Genomic DNA, 10,251 nt, shown 5'->3' with positions numbered 1-10,251 from the left:
GGCCGGACTAGGTTGGCAAGCATTCTGCTTGCCCGATTACCATGCTTATATTGGTATTGGTAATACCGTAGTGATTTGGAGGCCCTTTGGTGGATCAGGGTGTTTTAACGCTTCGCGTGCTTGGTCTACCGGGCCCTTAGAAGTGGCTGACTAGTGGCCATGTGGTTTTGCTGTGCCATTTTGAGCACACCAGTAAGGCACAGAATCTCTGCGTTACATTGCTGATTTACCTTAGCGACATATTTATTTTATTTATTTATTTAAAAGTTTTATATACCGCGCAATGGGTAGGTAAACTATCTGTCTAGGTGGTTCACATATTCAGACATACATAGTTTGATCACATATTAAAACATAATTACAATACTTAATACAAACAAAATTAAACAGATGAAAGTTATATACAGTAATGTAGTATGAAGATTTTAATATAGATTGCATGCACTGGAGAAAAGATGGGTTTTTAGTAATTTCTTAAATTCTGAACGGTTGGCTGTCAGACGGATATGTTCTGGAAGTGAGTTCCACATTATTGGGCCGGCTACAGAAAATGCTCGTTTACAAGTTAGAGATAAAGTAGCAGATTTTATTGTCGGTAAGCTATAATATGGCCATGCATCACTGACTTCCCTGCGTGGCCGAAGACACCCCTGGAAGGGAGCTGAACTCCAGGTATTCCTTCCAGTGGGTTTGCAAATACTGGTGAAATGCCTTGTCTAAGAACAAATCAGGCCGCTTACGCCACGAGAAGGACCCCCATGACCCACATCCGCATTTCAGAGTGAGAGTGACTGGAGCATGATCAGTGAGATGGACCCCTATAGTCGCATCCACTATCGCAGAAAACATGGCATCGGAGACTAGCAAGTAGTTGAGCCGGGAGTACGACTGATGGGGGATTAGAAAAAAAAAAGTAAAATCCCGTTCGTCCGGATGCAATACTTGCCGTACGTCAAGCAACTGCAGTTCCTGACAGAGGAAGTTAACTCCTAAGTGAAGATCGTTGGCGGCAAAGGTCTACAATCTAAGCGTCTGTTAGCAACCGTATTAAAATCTCCTTCTACCACCAAAATATAGTCTGACAGGCCCATTAATAGGCCCACCAGTCTAGTAAAAAAACTCATCAGAGTAAATGTAGGCGCATAAACGTTGCAAAACGCCACCCGTTGCTGATTAAAAACCCCAGCTACAACCACGTATCTTCCCTCTTTATCGTGACACACCCGGGTGAGCTGAAATGGCATTTGCTTGTGAAAAAAAATGGATATGCCCTGCTTTCGGGATGAAAAAGTGGAGAAAACACATTGCCCACCTAGTCCCGTTTTAGCTTTTCATGTTCCTCGTCCGTGAGGTGTGTTTCTTGTAGAAACACTTCTTGAGAGTGAAGGCGGTGAAACATGGAAAGTAATTTTTTCCTCTTTATCGGGGAGTGGATACCATCCACATTTAAAGATGTGACTTTAACTGTTGCCATGGTCCTGGTACAAAAGGTGTAGTAATGAGGAGGCCCAGGCCCCCAGCACTAGACTCTTTGCACAAAAATCCCAGGGCCCCCCAGCCTCAGCCCCGGGACATAACCATAGTAGGATCCGCATAGCTGTTCCTTGGTCACCGCCCCCCCCCCCCCCCGTGCCCCCTCCCCATTCTACATGCATCCCCCCTTCCCCCCCACTCACACTGCATCCACAGACATACCCCCACACACACTGTACACACACTCCAAGAGGCATAGGGTCTCTCCCATAGAGGAATCATTCAGATCCGGGTGTAAGGAGATTCCCCCCTCCAGCCCCCCTCCTTATCCCCCAACACAGAAGATAAGCTTACAACCTGTATATACCAAGATACAAGATTTGGCCTGGCCAAATGTTTCATGTTAGGTGTCTAGTAAGAGCAATCAGGCCTGGCATAGCAACAACAAAACAGATAACCGCAGGTAAGAACCTTTGGAACTCTGGCACGTGCCAGGTCATGAAAAAAATAAAGATCAGCGGCATCCCTCTCCTTCCAGGGGCTGACCACTTATTGCCAACATTGCTCAGATAGGGTGCAACTGCTCCAAGCCATCCACGTCCAAACAGATATAGCACATCAGGCCACTGCAAGGTTCCCCAGTGAGGCTAGGAAAGATGAGGCTTTCTCTTTACATGTGAAAAAGAGAATTCTATTATCATGATGCACTCTTAGCTTGGCAGGATAGAGGAGGGCAAGACATATTCCCCGTTTGTGTAGGTCAGAACAGGCCGGAGACAACAACTTCCTCTGTGCTGCTGTGGCTGCTGAAAAATCATTGAAAAGTAATATCTTGTGTCCCTGATATTCCACCGAGGATTGTTGTCGAAAGGCACGGAGCAGCTGGGTTTTGTGTGCCCAATTAAGAATATGCACCATAACTGGTCTCGGCCTGCTGGGGGCTTCGCGTGGTGGGCTCACACGGTGGATCTGCTCACAGTGCAGCTTATTATCAGGCAGTGTCAGGTCCAGCTGGCCGGGTAGCCATGTCTCCACAAAAGAGATCAGCTCTCCCTCCTTCACCAATTCTGGCAATCCAATAATTTTCAAATTGTTACGCCTGCCTCGGGTTTCCTGGTCTTCCAGCCTATCTAATAGGTCTTTTTGCTGGGCCTGTAATTCTGCCACATGGTGCTCCGAATCTGCCAGCCAATCCCCATAATCTAATAGTACCTGCTCCACCTGATCTAGTCTCTTAGATTGCCCCTCCAAAGTACCTTTTAGATCGTCCATTGAAGCCTGGATCCTTATCAGCCTGGCATCAAGCACTTCCGTCACACTTTGGGAGATTTGTTTCAGCACATCCTCGGATATTGCTGCCAGCACTTTGGGAGCCTCTGGTTTTGGGAGCACACTGCCGATGGTTCACCCTGCTCCTCGTGGTCCGCTGGCACATTCGAGCCAGGGTGCCCCTGCTGTTGTCAGTCGGAGCCTGGATGTTTAGGAAGCCATCCGGGGAAATTTTGCTGCGAAATCACGGGTGAAAAATTGATTTTTACGGGGAAACCGCGGAGCTCAAACCCGGGACGTCCATTCCGGTGTCGTCATCACCCGGAAGTGTCCAGAATGTTTCTAACAATGCCATAAACATTTTAGTACACAATGTGAGCCAGCGTTCCTGTGGCAAAGAGTTCCAAAACACTGGAACAGCAATCAAATATATTCTCTAAAGAGTCTTTGCTGCAGCAGTCTTGTAGGATTGTAAACATGAAGCATGGCATTTAGCCATGCAAAATAATCCTCCTCTTCCTCAGCGGCCTCCTCCTCTTCCACAGATGTCTACTGCTTCTCCAGATGCTGGTCACTGGAGGTATCTTCCCTCACCTGTGCTGCTGCTAACCCCTGAGAGACCACGGATCGAAAAGAAAAATATAAGCTCAGTATTGGTACCTTAGTAACCACTAATATAGATGAGCACTTCAATGTATATGTCTGAAGTACTCACTTTTGTTATGTTGCATACAGAGGGCTAAACTTAAAACACCTAGGTTTTCCAATGTATTAGTACTTTGGAATCTGGCGAGATGGCAACTATTATAAAACATGTCTGAAAACCCTCCTCCTTACCCAGGCTCCCTATGAATCAGCACATTTGACTCTTATATATGTGCAATGGTTGTATATAATGAACAACTATATAACACAAATGTAACAAATGTTACGTAGTCCTGTCGTGTTACATTTCAGTAGTGACATAATGAGAACCCTAGATACTGCATGTTTAGCATTGTAGGTCCAAAGCAATATATAGGAACCTTTTGTTTAATAGTTTATATATGCAGATCACGTGATGTGGTAGCCGGAAGGCAGCGCTTCTTCTAGGCTCTGGCTTCACCCCACCAATCGCGATTAATCTGCGGGGAAAACCGAATCATTTCAGCCCTAAAAACGAGTCGGGGAAAGTGTGCATGTCAGCGAGTTTGATTCGGGGGAAACCGTGGCCCTCGATAACTGCAAAGAGTACAAAAAGGGGAAAGGAAAAAGAACAGGCACCCGTGGACAAGATGGCGGCCGCGACGATCGGTGAGTCTCCCTCCCCCCCCACACGCCCTTAACAATAGAAAAAATAAAGTTGGCGATTCGAGAGGCACTTGATGAAAAGTTAACACTGCTTACCACTCAGCTGGGGGAGGTGAGGGACTCGCTGGCTGCGATTCCTCTTAGGCTGGATATGGCAGAGGCCAGGATTTCAGAACTGGAGGAGGCTGTGGGGCAAACACATGACAAAATGGTGGCAGGAGATAACAATATACAGGCACTGCAGGCCAAAATAGAAGATCTGGAGAATAGGGCACGCCGGGACAATTTAAGATTTCTGGGCTTCCCAGAGGCGATAGAGGAGAGGTCTCTGTGCTCATTATTGGAATCTTGGCTTCCAGAAGTGCTAGCCCTGCCTCATTTGCAGGGGAAGCTGGTTGTGGAGTGTGCTCACCAGCTGGGAGCGAGAACCTCGGCGGAGGGAAGGCCCAGGCTAGTAATAGCCAAGATTTTAAACTTGGCACATAAGGCAGAGCTTTGGAGGGCGTCTCGCTCAAAAAGAGATCTGCATTATAAGGAACATTCTATCAGGATTTTCCAAGACATCTCAGCGGCTGTATCAGAGGCAAGGCGCGCTTTTTCACCTCTCTGCTCAACGCTGCATAAGCGGGGGAATCAAATTTGCTTTAATATTCCCGGCTTGTCTACGGATATGGTCTCAGGATATTGTTCAAACCTTCAACACAGTGGAGTCCGCAAAATGTTTCCTGGATTCTTTGCCCACCTAATACTTTAATTTTTCTTCTTTATACATTAACTATTATTGAAGCAGGTTTGCAGTTGGTTGGCAAGGAAGGACTGTATTAAAATCTGGGTGCCTTCACACTGGCCCTGGGCGAGGATGGAGGAACTCCTTTATGGATTACAGCTGTATGAAATTGCGAGTTTTCAGTGGGAGGTATTTGAGATAACCCAGAATATTGCCAAGTTTCCTGAATTGGATTACAATATACTTTGCACCTGGCCGGACATGCCAGTCACCTTTATGACTTCTTGTTTTTTTTTCCTGAACAGAGAGCTTTTGGAACCATGACCAGTACATCCCTTTATAATTTGACTCAGTTAAGATTTCTCTCTGGTTTGCTGTTTAATTCCCAAGAAATGCCATAACATTGGGTTATGGTTCCAGGATTTGCTTTATTTCTCTGAGCTTGGGCCGGTTTTAGGAAATGACTTCCCTACCTATAACATGCGTCCAGAATAGTTGGAATTGGAAATTGCGTTCTTGATTTTAGTGAAACACCACAGCGAGAACTTTCACAGCGCAGGCTGATTTCTCACCCAGACTCCTTTTTTACTGACATTTTTACTTGGTTCACACTTTATTTCACAAGATCTCTCATTAAATTTGGTTGGGCTGTGGGGAACTCTCATACTTTGGAATGTACATGCTGACTGATTGTCTCTTTTAACAAACACATTCTTTACATTGTTCCATAATAGAGGAGACTGTACACATGCACAAGAATATCCAGCTAGAATTGTTTCTAGTGGATTAACAGAGAGCCTATTAAAGTTCTTCAGGGCCTTGTTTTTAGAGCGGCATAATTGGGGAGCGGCTTATGCCTGCAGGACTCTTACCCCTCTGATAGTAATACTGAACGCCCCACATGATTGGGGTTTGTTTTTTTTTCAACATCCCACTCGATTGTGAACAAAGGGGTGACAATTAGTTGGCTGTATGTATTTTTGTTCCTAATAGCTGAATGGTGATCTCATGTATGGTGGGGTGAAGTTAGGGACACATCTAAACGTGATCTCTGGTTTCCCTTTATGGGAACAAGGGAACGAGGGGAGAAGGAATGTGGTTTGGGGGTAAGTCAAGGGGACTTGGGAGGTGGGAGGGGGGAGGAAGTGGGGGGGTTAGCGGTTTGGTTGGGGATAATGGGTAAGGAGAAGGATGGGGTTGGGGGTACACACACAGAGTGATTGGATTATAGCTGTCCTACCTGACCAAGGCATCTGCTTTCATTGTGTTACAGTACTGTTGATTGTTATTACTGGGAGGAGCCCTAGCTAGGTGGGCTCTTTTCATTGTGTTTTGGTAATCTCATCTCATAGGATTTACATTGGATTATACACTGAGTAATCCCATTAGATTGGTTTTTTGGAATGTATGTGGCATAAATTTGCCAATTAAGCGTTCTAAAATACTTTCCTTACTTAAAAAAAAAGGCGACTATGATAGCCTATCTGCAGGAGACTCATCTTTCTGTGGAAGAATATGCTAAATTACGACATGATTGGGTTGGGGAGGTTCGTTCAGCATCGGGATCTTCGCGGTCTGCAGGAGTAGCCATACTGATTCATAAGATGCTTCCAATTAAAATTATCAAGGAAATAGCGGACCCTCAGGGACGCTATATCATTTTGATTTCCGAGGTTTATGGCAAGACACCACTGTCTTGCCATAAACCTCTGAAATCAAAATGATATGCAATTAACATGGGTATTCGAGACCAGCCGCTCTCGCCAACGCTCCCCTTCCTCCCCCATTCATTTCACAAAATAGACATGACAAAGTATGGCATTAAAACTCAAAGGCCGCAGTTTATTAAACATAACCCGAGCCGCTAACTTAACATCAAGCCAAAATAATTTTAACACCCCCCCCCACCCACTTCCTCGGCCGCATGCCTCTCTTCGCTTACCGTTGCAGCCCAACGGTAAGCCGGCGTCCCCCCCCCCCCCACGCTTACCCTGCCACGGCACCAGCGAGGGTAAGCTTGCGGCCGAGCATCGGCCCCCCCCTTGCTCTTTAGGCCTTCCCGTGTAGTAGCCTCAAACTACATGAGCGTTTCCCCCCCCCCCCCCAGAAATGTCCTTCACAATTCAAAACAATACATTACAAATCTGGCTCGGGTTTTCCGCCATAACTGCGACGAACTTCACAATCAAAGTAACATAACTTGAACAACAGCATTGAACATTTCTTTTTTTTTTTTTTATTATGGGAGGGAGGGAGGGAAGCAAAAACCTGCCTCTGCTCCGCTGACGGATTCCCAACTGCCCGCTCTCCCTTGCTCGCGTCTCTACTCTATACTAGCTGGCCAATGGTAACGCAGCAATTTGAAATTGCTGCACCACCATTGGCTACCCTGTCTCCCCCAACTTCCTCCCCCTCCCCTCTACTCGCGATGGCTCATCGCGCCGCTCAATCCCTGTTAAATGCGGCACACCCGGACAAGCCCGGCGTGCCTCCACTAACATGGGTATTCGAGACCAGCCGCTCTCGCCAACGCTCCCCTTCCTCCCCCATTCATTTCACAAAATAGACATGACAAAGTATGGCATTAAAACTCAAAGGCCGCAGTTTATTAAACATAACCCGAGCTGCTAACTTAACATCAAGCCAAAATAATTTTAAACCCCTCCCCCCCCCCCCTCCCTCGGCCGCATGCCTCTCTTCGCTTACTGTCGCGGCCCAACGGTAAGCCGGCGTCCCCCCCCCCCAACGCTTACCCCGCCATGGCACCAGCGAGGGTAAGCTTACGGCCTGAGCATCGGCCCCTCCCCTTGCTCTTTAGGCCTTCCCGTGTAGTAGCCCCAAACTACATGAGCGTTTCCCCCCCCCCCAGAAATGTCCTTCACAATTCAAAACAATACATTACAAATCTGGCTCGGGTTTTCCGCCACTAAACAAAGACAACTAATTTGCCTTTGTTCCCCCACTGTGGCCATTAATTAAAATTTGTTGCTTAAGACCTTCCTCCAAGGCATTATTAAATAGATCCATTCCAACATCTGAAAGGTGAACCCCATCACCCAAAAAATAACCTCCCAATACGTCCCAGGACCATTGATGCCGAATCCAAAACCCCCCTTCTCGAACTAGCCATTTCCCAATTTGCCTATTCATTTTCTTAACCCCATTGCACCAAATGGGTTCCCCCACATTCTTGATCCGAATTATAATGTCGGACCAGCTAAATCTCGTGTTCGGCAGGCAATTCATCAAACAGGCCAAATCCTTACGCATTATCTTGATTAACTCCCTACACGTATACTTACCAATATCATTGCCCCCTAGGTGTATTAGAATTAAACTTGGGACACCCCATCCTCTTATTTTGTCTTGTAAGAAGTCGCACAACTCACCCCACCTCATTCCCCCCTTTCCAAACCACTGCACTATCAAGTCCTTGTGATCGATGTTCAAGTTTTCGCCACATGGCCTCTTCCGCGCCCTCCATTGTGCACGATGCACGAAAGAATGGCCCACGACCCAAGCACATTCGCTATTCAACTCCACACCGACCGATTCTGAAAAACAAAATTTTTGCATTACTTTTATGACGATAACTTTCTTAAATCCACCTCTACTTCCGCACGTATCTCTTAAATACTTCCGACTTCCAACGTCCAAGAGCTTGAATCCGGCGGGCGGACCACCCCAATTCCGCAGCGGTCGTGGCTGCTCCTATCCGAAAAGAATATGAAGTATACCGCCTAACATCCCACCCCAGCAAGCCCACCACCCTGCGCAATACAGCTGCAAATTGATACATAGTTAACAGACTACCATTATCATGTATCAAGAAATGACCCGCCCCCACTGGCCTAAACCGTAAATATGTCAAAGCAACCCGAACAGGACATACCAATTCGTTGCTAGCACGTATCAAAGAAATCCATGCGCCTTTTCCTTTTTGATCCGTTTTGGATTTCCTAATATATATTGTCACCCTATGTTCATAAATCCGAACGTCATCCACTAACAAACCCGACGCGCCACCCCCTGATTTTGACTTCGCGACCAGTTCACACGCTCTGAAAGCGCCGAAGAAAGCCCATGAAAAAGCTAAGCGAAACAATATAATCTCATATTCCGAACTACACACGGAAAACAAACCCTCAGCTATACCTATCAATTCCGTGTATCTAATGGGCCGCCTACTATCTTTACCGTAACCCGCCCCTCTGCTCCAACCCTCTAAGAGTTTTTTAACCAGAAAGCCTCCTGCTGGGTTGTCCCATCCCCCAATCTTCTGAAAGAAAACAAAACCCGCCAAATGACTCCTAACCGATGCCAATGAGTAACCTGCACTCTTGGCCCATAATATAAAATGCACCACATCCCGCTCCCTCACGTCCCCCCCCCATCCCATCCCCGTGAAAACAAAAAACGAGACACTAATCCTCTTCCTGCCATGTACGCATTCCAAGTGGCTGGAGCCAACGATTGCCTGATCAAATTCCACTGTTCTTCATGCCAAGCTCCCAGAGGTGTGCTGGGACTAGCTCTCCCCACAGATTCGCATGAGGAGCCTCTGCTCGGAAGACATCCCACTTGAAACGAGAGAGAACTTCTGCAATAAGATTCAACGTCCTCGGCACATGACTCGCCTTAACAGTAACATTCCATCTTAAACATAACATAACCATTTCCCGCAACAAAGCTGAAACTCTAGGACATTTTGCCGCTTGCCTATTTACCACTTGAACAACCCCCAAATTGTCGCACCACCAGACCACTTGCTTGTTTGCCAACTCTGCACCCCAAATAGTCAATGCCACGATAATAGGAAAAAGTTCTAAAAAGGTAATGTTTTTAACTATACCCTCTGCAACCCATTGCGCGGGCCATTGTTCCGCACACCACTTCCCGCGAAAATACACCCCCATACCTGTTGCCCCTGCGGCATCTGAAAACAATTCCAATTCAATGTTCGAAATTTCTTCCTCCTGTATCATACAAATCCCGTTAAAAGATTGCAAAAAACTCTCCCATATAGCTAATTCCTCTTTTACCGCTTTCGTTACCCGAATAAAATGATGACTCGCTCGTACACCCGCTGTCCCTATAGACAAACGCCGAATGAACACCCTTTCCATGGGTATTACCCGGCACGCAAAATTGAGAGAACCTATCAAGGATTGTAACTGTCGCAGAGTCACCTTCACTGATCTCTTAACCACGCTGATGGATTCTTTTAACTGTTCAATTTTTTCCCTAGGCAACCTAGAAACCATTGCCACCGAATCCAACTCTATACCCAAGAAAATCAATTTCGTTGTCGGCCCTTCTGTTTTATCATTCGCTATCGGCACCCCGAAATGTTGCGCTGTCCTCATGAAACCTTCTAACTGCTTCTGGCAGGAACTGGAATTGCTAGGTCCTACAAACAAAAAGTCATCTAAATAATGCAAAGAATCACCGCAATCATTGAAACATTTGGTAGCCCAATGAATGAAGGTACT

This window comes from Rhinatrema bivittatum, chromosome 5 (genome assembly GCF_901001135.1).
Source record: "Rhinatrema bivittatum chromosome 5, aRhiBiv1.1, whole genome shotgun sequence".
Lineage (NCBI taxonomy): Eukaryota > Metazoa > Chordata > Amphibia > Gymnophiona > Rhinatrematidae > Rhinatrema > Rhinatrema bivittatum.
This window is presented reverse-complemented; position numbering follows the sequence as displayed.